General features: G+C 33.8%; 1 protein-coding gene across 2 annotated transcripts in view; it reads left to right on the top strand.

Annotated features, from left to right (window-relative positions):
- LOC124441196 (nephrocystin-3-like) overlaps window positions 1-9,359 on the top strand; it is an 86,340-nt gene that overhangs the window by 25,568 nt on the left and 51,413 nt on the right. The gene's annotated exons all lie outside the window — the stretch shown is intronic.

Genomic DNA, 9,359 nt, shown 5'->3' on the forward strand with positions numbered 1-9,359 from the left:
TAAATTTTCAATATTAATCTACATCATTTCTAGATCATAAACTGCTTCGGTTCTTGAGCGTGAACGGTCTTTTAATGGATGGTTTTTAAATTGTTTAAATTACTTAAATTTCAGGAGGTAAAATAAAAAATCGCGTAAAGTGATTGGGTGCAAAATTTTTCTTGAGACATAATAGGAGAATTTTACATCCGCCCCATTATAATATAAACAAATTACGTCACGAGAAATCGGTCTGACAGACGATGTTATATCGTAGTTAATACAAATGCAGTTAACATTCTAAAGAAGCTTTTTGGATCATTCATCTATTATTGAAGTGAAGCCAAGATTGATATAGAATATATTTATTTCAGGATTACAAACAATTGCACCATGCAGTCAGAGCGCTGCAATTGTTTAGCTTTATGTTTATAGCATTGAATAGTCAACTAACATGCAGTTATCAAAAAATGGCAGTGTTGTATTTTAGCTTTCAGGATCTAATCAACTGTAAATGTTAATTTCTCTTTCATTGTAATGGAAAATGCTTTAACATCGCTCAAAGTTATAACAGTGACGTACGAATTATTGAAAATTAAATCTTTCAATAAATTCTTTAAACTTCAGTAGCTCAGATAACATGCATTACGAATTTTTGATGATTAGCCATGTTTCATATCGTGATAAAACTATTTTGAATTGTGAGGAAAATCTTTGCAAAACCTTAAAACTTAATTAACAATGTGATTTAGTAAATACCTGTACAATTTCGACAAAATATTCCACGGATCTTTTGCAAGCACTTGTTTCTCATAAAAGAAGTGGTCTTCAGCTTCAATAGGGTGTTGTGACTTGTAATTAGTAATTATTGTTGCAATTACCGATGGTAACAAATGAGAAGAATACAAGGACTGCGATATGTGTTTGTTTTGCCTTTTCATACCATAAACCTTTTTTTAGCCTTCTTTCACACAAGGAGAGAAATTATAAAAAAGGCAAAGGTATACAAACTTGTTTTTATACAGTCGTTAACTTTTTCTTTGTGTTTTTTAGTATTTTTTCAGATGCACAAGACGAAGAAATGAAAAACATAATAAAAAACAGGGCAGATGTATTTGTGTGTGTTTTCCTTGCGCCATCAACTTTTTGTAGAGTTTGCTTTTAGATTCCAAAGTCGAAGGACGTAGATGAAGAACACTATCAAATCAAGATAGGTTTAGATACATATTATTGTTTCTATCCAGTCTTTGACTTGCTCTTTATTCTTCATTTAGATGCAGGAGATGTGGTCACTAACTTGTTCTTTGCTTGTTTTATTTTTATTAGCATGATCTAGCGTGACTAAAGTGTTTTCGCCGGGTTAATCTATTGAAGTTTATTTCTTCCATTTTAAATTTCGACAGTTCCATTATCAATATTTTTTGTTCAGATAAAATCCTCGCCTTTCATTTTTAGGTGTTTGCAGAAGATCAGTACGGAATATTGAAATATGAGCAGAATAGAATTACGTGCATGAGCTAATTGAGCTTCATCAATATCAATCAATACACATCTAAAATTTACAAAGAAACTAAGCAGTGAAACTGGGTTTTCCAAACTAGGCTTGATTCTGCTACCTATTTTTGAAGTTGCGCTGAAAAAATTTTCATAAAAAAAATTAAAAAATCATAATATATAATACAGAAAGTGTTATGGGAATGTCGTTACATGTTTGAAAATGTATAGATCGTCTGAGAAGGACTGTTAGTGTTGGAGTTTACTGACATTTAGAAAAAATTTTTTGTTAGTTGTCAGCTTTCTGCAAATTGTTTGACATATATATTTATAAGTGAGTACACTGTTATTTGGGATTGGTATTTAGATGCCATGTTGTTGGTAAACATTACACCACGATCAAATACTTTCATTAATAAGAGTGATTTGATAGCTGTGATAAGTTTCTAAACTTTACACCCAATATGGTGTGAGATTTGACCAAGAAACCAAATAAAAAATCGTGGAATTTTGGAGAATGAATTTATAAAATAGAAAACAAACAAACTGATTCTCGATTCCACAGTTTAAGGTTCACTTCAATGTATATTTGATTTGGATAGACAACTTAGTGTTTCTATTGTTCAGAAAATACATTTGATTGGCTCCATTACACTAATCATGAAAGTAATAAGATACGCATGAAAGTCCAGTTCTTTGCAACATAAGCACAAGCGATAAAGCAAAGCCAGGCATGATCTCCAGCGATTGTAGGAAGTAAAAAAAAGGATTTTCTTTTTAATTTTTTTATGTTCTAACTTATTCTTATGTCAAGTTGCCGTGCTTATGCTGATGTTTGCTTCATTTGCTTTATTGTCTTCTTTTGTATTTTCTTTTTTTACTCTTTGTTTGTCCTTATTCTTATATCGCTAGTGAAAACCAGTGGCTGATTACATGAGACATCGTAGCCGGGATTCAGCCAAGCGTTAAATGATTTTGGCGAATGGAAACGATTCAATATGAGCAATTTCACAATATTCTGATTTAAGAATAACTACGCAAAACATTTAAAATTAAAACAACCAGTTTGGCCTAATTTGAAAATTACGACAAGAATTACTTGTGGTGCTGAACAAACAGTTGTAATTGTTATGATTGAAGTTTTGCTCCTGTCAATCCTTCGAAATCCTTTTACGTCTCACTGAATCTCGGTTAACCGGGATCATGTAAAGAACCCCTTAATCAAAAATTTTCAATAGAGTGTGAATACTGTTTGTTCTCTAATCTGTGTCCAAGTCAATAAATATGGTAATATACCTAAACAATCTAATAATTCAAAAGTATTCTATTACATGTACATCAAAATGCTAAAACACAAGCTATACAAGTTATTAAAAAGTGTTTGGGAAGATTAACTCCTTTAGGTAAGCTTTTGAAGAAAATTTTATTTGTAAGATAGCCAATAATATGAAAAATTACTGTCTTACATAAAGCTCTTGCATTACTAAGTTTTGATGCACTAATTAGACCGAGCACGAGAGAACATTGCAAAAAGAGGTTTTCGATGAGTAAAATAGGAAAAAGTTTAGTTTATTGATACAAATCTTAGTACATGTTATTACATCTTCAATTTGTTTTACTGAGTATTGTTTATCTAATGAATATGGTAGCTATATCAATGTTAAAATTAAGTGCTTATAATTAACAGTAGACTTGCCAATTGGCATATAGGAAGGTAAATTACATTATTATTAGTTAAAAGTCTTTGCAATAGTATGTTTTTTGTGAAATAGAAGCTCCCATACTTCAAGGTAGGTGCTTATTTTTCTTGTGAAATTGCTACATGAAATATTTTTTATGCTCATTATGATATTTGGCTGTTCTACATGTTCTTACTCATACTTGTACTTCACTTGTTCCATCTTCAGGTCTGTTAGATAGTTTAGACGACAGATCTATGACAATTCTTGTAGGATCAAGAAAGTTAGATGGTTCAGACGACAGATCTATGTCACTTCTTCTATCATCAAGAAAGTTAGATGGTTCAGACGACAGATCTATGTCACTTCTTGGAGGATCAAGAAAGTTAGATAGTTTAGACAACAGTTCTATGACACTTCTTCTATCATCAAGAAAGTTAGATGGTTCAGACGACAGATCTATGTCACTTCTTGGAGGATCAAGAAAGTTAGATAGTTTAGACAACAGATCTCTGACACTTCTTCTAGGATCAAGAAAGTTAGATGGTTCAGACAACAGATCTTTGTCACCGTGAAAAATTTTTTCGTAAAAAAATCCCAATATACGAGCGTGAAATGCCAATCTAAAACCCATAAGAATGACTTTAAGTGCGTTTAAGTCCTTTAATTCATCATGAAAAGAATCTTCCAGGATTGGTGCCAGTTCTTCCACAGTATCCCGTAAAACAGACGTAAACTTAACCAAAATTTCGACAAAGTATATTAGTAGAGCAAGCCAATAGAACCAAATCTTACGAACTTTCACTACCCGCTCCAAAATGATTTTCAGTTCGTCCAGCAATCCATCTGTTCCATTTGTTATATTTATTGCATCTTGTGTAGCTTCGTTAGTATCTTGTAGCAAAATCCGAGGTACAAAATTTACAACAGTGACAAGTGCTGTAGTAATTGGAACCCAAAGAAGAAAAAGTAAAGCCGCAAAAACTTCTGTCCCAGAAACTAAGCGCCACATGTAAAACCCTGATGTCAGTACCATTAGGAACAACAAAGAAAAAAAAGAGCCTTTTCTATAAATACTTTTCCACTCTTTTTTCGAATTCGAAATCATCGTATATAAATACTATGATAAGTATTAGCGATGATACGATGGATAGAGAAAGCCATGCGTCGATCCAGGACACAGCATCAGCAAACTTATGATCTTGTTTACAATTCAAAACCGACTTTTTCTCATAAATCATGCAACGCCAATCGTAAATTGCATATACAACAGTAGCAATAATGCGAGGTATGATAATCACCAAGAAAACTCGCTGAAACACAAACATGTAATCAATTAGTAAATAAATATTTAGCAATAATTACGCCTCGTTATTTATGTCAAGTCAAGCGAATTAGGAGCAAATTAAATTTCTAGCAAACTAGCTTACGTAATATTTTTGCATGTAATTCAAACATAAAAAATAGTTAAAGAAGCAGAGGTTCGATACTTGCAAACGCCGTCGACTGCCTTCGACTTAAATCAAAAAGGGTTTCACTGAAATTAGTGTACGCTTTAAACATCAATTTAAAATTTCAAAATCAAAACTTCAATATACTATACATAAGGATAATGAAAACGTTTGAAATCGTAAGGTTATTACCAAACAATTTATGACAGTAGTTCTTAAAAATGCAAAAAAGGAAGAAATTGGTTTTTGTTCAATATGATCAAATGCCAACACAAATACGCAACAAACAAACGAATGAAAACAACTTTTAATTTTTTTTGTAATAAACCTCAATTTAATGTTCATTTTCCAGTTCAATTAGTTGTCACTTTGCAAGAGAATCTCCTAAAACTAAACACGCGTGTCGGGTATGAAATCTCGAATTCATTTATTTATTTCATGTAGAGTTGAATGTATTTTAGCTCAACGGGTGTAAGTCGCTCCAGTTCTTTTTTGTTTACACAATGAGCGCTCAAGGTTGCTATGGACATTGCAGATCCACCTCAAAACATCAGGTCGACATCTGGAGCACTGGTCAGATGTCATCAATCTAATTATAGATCAATTTCATGAATGTATCGTTTCAGGTGATATTACAGTTGACTGTTATCGCCATAATTTTATTTTGATGGTTTATGTGAGACGTAGACGAAAAACATCTTTTATAACCATAGGCGGCCCAGAAATTTGTTACACGTATGTATGTTCTCGCAGTGCAATATATTCCATGACTTATATGCAATGTTTGTCACGCGCGCTTTCTCGCGTGAGTTACACGTATGTATGTTCTCGCATTGCAGACTGTCTAAATTTTGGTAAAAGCAATAGAAAGCAATGGAGCTTGCGCGAGATAGCGCGCGTGACAAACATTGCATATAAATCAAGGAATATATTTGCTAATTAAATCGATTGCATAAAAAACCTGAACAGATTTCTAGGCCGCCTATTCTATAACGACAGCTTTCATTGTTCGTGTGTCTGCCAAAAGTACAAAAACAAAACAATATAAAAATTGTCACGTAAAAATTGCTTATATAAACCTGCAAAGCTGAAAAAACATTGTGCAATTTAAATATCGAAACTTTTAGGTTGAATTACGTTTTGTAACTAAAGAGTTCTACACAACAACTACCTAAGGTATCAATTGCATTGTACAAGTTTCATCCCGAAGATCATAAAGCCGTAACTGAAAAGCATCAAGATCTTAAACTACATAATTATTTATTACATCATTAAGGCAGAGTCAAGCAAAAGTTACCTTAAGGCATGTTAAAGGGTCCATTCGTGGTTTCGGACATGGCATTGAACAAATGAGACCATTTGTGTTACAGCAGTTAAGTCGCATCCAAATTTTGGATCCAAGTTTGCGGATTCCACAGACGCAATTGTCTAAGCAATACGTAATCAAGCATATCAAGGATACAATCAAGGATACAATCAAGCATACAGGAAGATAAATAACCCAAACGATACAGCAGAAGACCTCAATTATCAATTGGCATCCAGCTTTGAAACATGAAATCGGACTTTGTTCTTTTCCTTTTTCTTCTATTATTCTTCTTTCGTTTAAGTCTTCTTGATCCATGGAAGATAATAAAGGTATGTGTTCCGACGACACTATCAAGGTCTGTTTTCAATAAAAAAAATCCGTCACTATGGCAATACTGTTATGTTAACATTTCTCCTGCGCATGACTTGCACCTTATACGTATATTCCCAGCATATCTTCCATGTCTGAGTAAATGTTTGACTGTCTGAGGCAAATTATGGGAATGGAAAAATATTGCACTGGAATGCTAATAAAGCAGCAAAAGTAGCGAATGTAACTTAAATGTTACATGTTTGTAAATGTAGATCGTCCAGGTTGGTATAGTCCTGAGAAGGACTGTTTTGTTGTTATTGACTGACGTTTCGAGAACCTTAGCGGTAGTCATCTTCCGAGTCAAAATCGACATTTACAAACATGTAACGATACTCCCGGGTTCAAACCATTTTCACCCGGGAGTTTATCATAACTTTGTTACTGAAATGTCTTGTGCACAAGCGCATAAAATTCTTCATTTTTTTTTTAAATGTTGCCTTTTCTGCCTTCAAACATTTAGAGTACATGAATAATTATTCCTATGACCTCATGCGAAGAATATAGCTATTTTGACGAGTATTAGGTATATGTTAAATGCAGCAAATATTTTTGTTTATCGTCAAATTTTATCAAATTTTTGCATTAACGAATTTCGTTCCGTTTCAACAATCCTATATCGAAAAAGCGTCGAGGAAGAATTAGAGGGAAACCTGTGTCGCAGGAAATCTCCTCCCCTTCATGAAAGAGTATGTGTTAAAAGAGACATGAATGTGCCTTGATTGCCAGGAATGGACATGAATGTGACAAAAACTTTAACTTGAGACATCATTACAATGTACAAAGAAAGTTTAAAAACATAAATGCTAATTCACATATGATTGAGACATGACTGATGCATTATTTAGGGCAAGCCTGAGTTGCTTTCTGATCTTGTGGCTGAAGCAGGAGTGAGGCATGTCTGCGATGCTTTTCAATGACATAATTCAAATCGCCGTTTGACAACAAAACTTTAGCGGCAGTTTGAATTTGACAAAATAGTGCTTCGTAATTTGAAAATAGCGTTACTATTAGCAAATTAAGCTGCCCTTTTAACAGTCATTTCAAATACATCAAAGATGGGAGAGCCGCCTAAAAAAAGAGAATTATTTGGATTTTACTTTTTGATTTTTGTACTCTGGACACGATTTATCATAAATAGCCCGATAGTTGCGTATTGTATCCATAAGTTTTTATTTTTATAGTGAAGTGATCGGAATTTTTCCATTGAGTCTTTTTTTTGCTCCATGTCCTGTGTTGAAAATTCATCCGCCATCTTTTTACCCAAATGCGTGATGGGAACTCAACTCATCTCTTACGGCATTTCGGCGGCATACCACAAGTAACTCCTACGGCTGCCTGAAACACCATTAGTGTGTCAGCGATGAGTGTCCTGTGTTGAAAATTCATCCGCCATCTTTTTACAAAAATGCGTGTGGGAAATATTGCCACCGGTCAATCTGAGAAGCGTTCACATATAACATAAATAACCAAGATAAGTTCTGTACACCGCTGTTTAGCCGCCGACATGCCGGGAAACTTGAACACAACTCAACTTTTACGGCATTTCGGCGGTATACCGCAGGTAACTCCTACAACTGCCTGAAACACCATTAGTGTGTCTGCGATGAGTTTTTACATTTGCCTTAAGAGCAACGCAGGCATCGTCACAGGTATGCCTCAGTCAAGTCTCAGTCATGTGTGAACCAGGCTTAATGGTGTTCAAATTCATCAATTTCTAAAAGATTCCTATTTGTTTGAATTTGTTATTATGTTCAATGATCATGAATTATGCATTAATTCAGACTTTCAAGTAAACGAATATCCATTACAAACATGTGTTCAAAATTGATTTGAAAAACTTGGAGAAATTTTAACGGAAGTTAAAATGAGCACATTATTCCACTAAAGAACTTCTTATCAAGAATGTCATACCGTAAATAATTTATTGTCAAAAAGATCAACATTTCATTTCCTATGTTTTTGAATTTTCATAATATTTTCAAACGTCACCGAGATTCTTTTTTGTTACTTTCCATGTAAAAAAAATTGATGCATTTAACGTAAACAACAACTTTTTTTAAATTTTTTATTCCAAACATGTTTCGGCAAACTTATGCCATCTTCAATGCAGTTTAATGAATGAATACTTGAGTGGAGTTAATATATAAAAAAATCTGATACAAGACATGTGTATAGACAAAAGGGGTGGAAGCGGAAGTTATTTATAATTATGTAGTGATTAGAGGTGTTAAGTATTTACAAGTTGAAGACAGTATTGACATGATGAATTTGTTTGTTAAGATTAGGCTTGAGTTTTTTGATGTGCAGTGCTTCTTTTAGTTTTAAACAAGAACGAGTGTGGGCACTGTCTAATATACGAACGCAGGATTGTGAGTATTTAGATTTGCAGTGAGGTGATGAGAGCAGGTGTTTGAATATGTGAGAGTTTTTATCGGAAGTGGTATGCTCTATAATCCGTGTGGAGAGGTGGCGGCTGGTTTCGCCAATGTAGCGAGAATTACATCCCGCACAAGAGAATTCGTAAACCGGACTTTAAGAGGAAAGCGATGGTGTCTTTGTAGAGGAAGAAGTTTTTGATTGTAAAAGAAGAGATTACTAGTTTTATGTCTAAGTTTGTGCAGTAAAGTCTGACCAAGTTATGTAGTTTTTGTTTGTGATTTGTGAGTAGTGGCCAATGTAAGGTAGCTTGAAATAATGGATTTGGGGTTTGGCTTGTGTGTGGTCTTGTTCATTGTTAGTTGTGCTAAAGTTAGTGTTGTTGTTAAATGTTTTAATTACATGAGTCATGTATTAACTCCATTCAAATATTCATTATACCGCACTGAAGATGGCATAAGTTTGCCGACATATGTTTGCAATAAAAAATTTAAAAAAATTGTCGTTTACGTTGAATGCAGCATTTCAATCGTGCTATTACGAAACTATAAAAAAAATGATTCTACAATGTCATCAGTCACGTCACTATGGAGTCACATGTGAAGCGCGCGTCGCTTGTCGAGAAGTGCAATGCGTGTTCGTTGATCCGAGAGGAACAAATACACACTTAAGTTATATAATTCCTAACACTTTAGAAGA

Source organism: Xenia sp. Carnegie-2017, unplaced genomic scaffold, assembly GCF_021976095.1.
Source record: "Xenia sp. Carnegie-2017 unplaced genomic scaffold, XeniaSp_v1 HiC_scaffold_20, whole genome shotgun sequence".
In the NCBI taxonomy this organism is placed as follows: Eukaryota; Metazoa; Cnidaria; class Anthozoa; order Malacalcyonacea; family Xeniidae; genus Xenia; species Xenia sp. Carnegie-2017.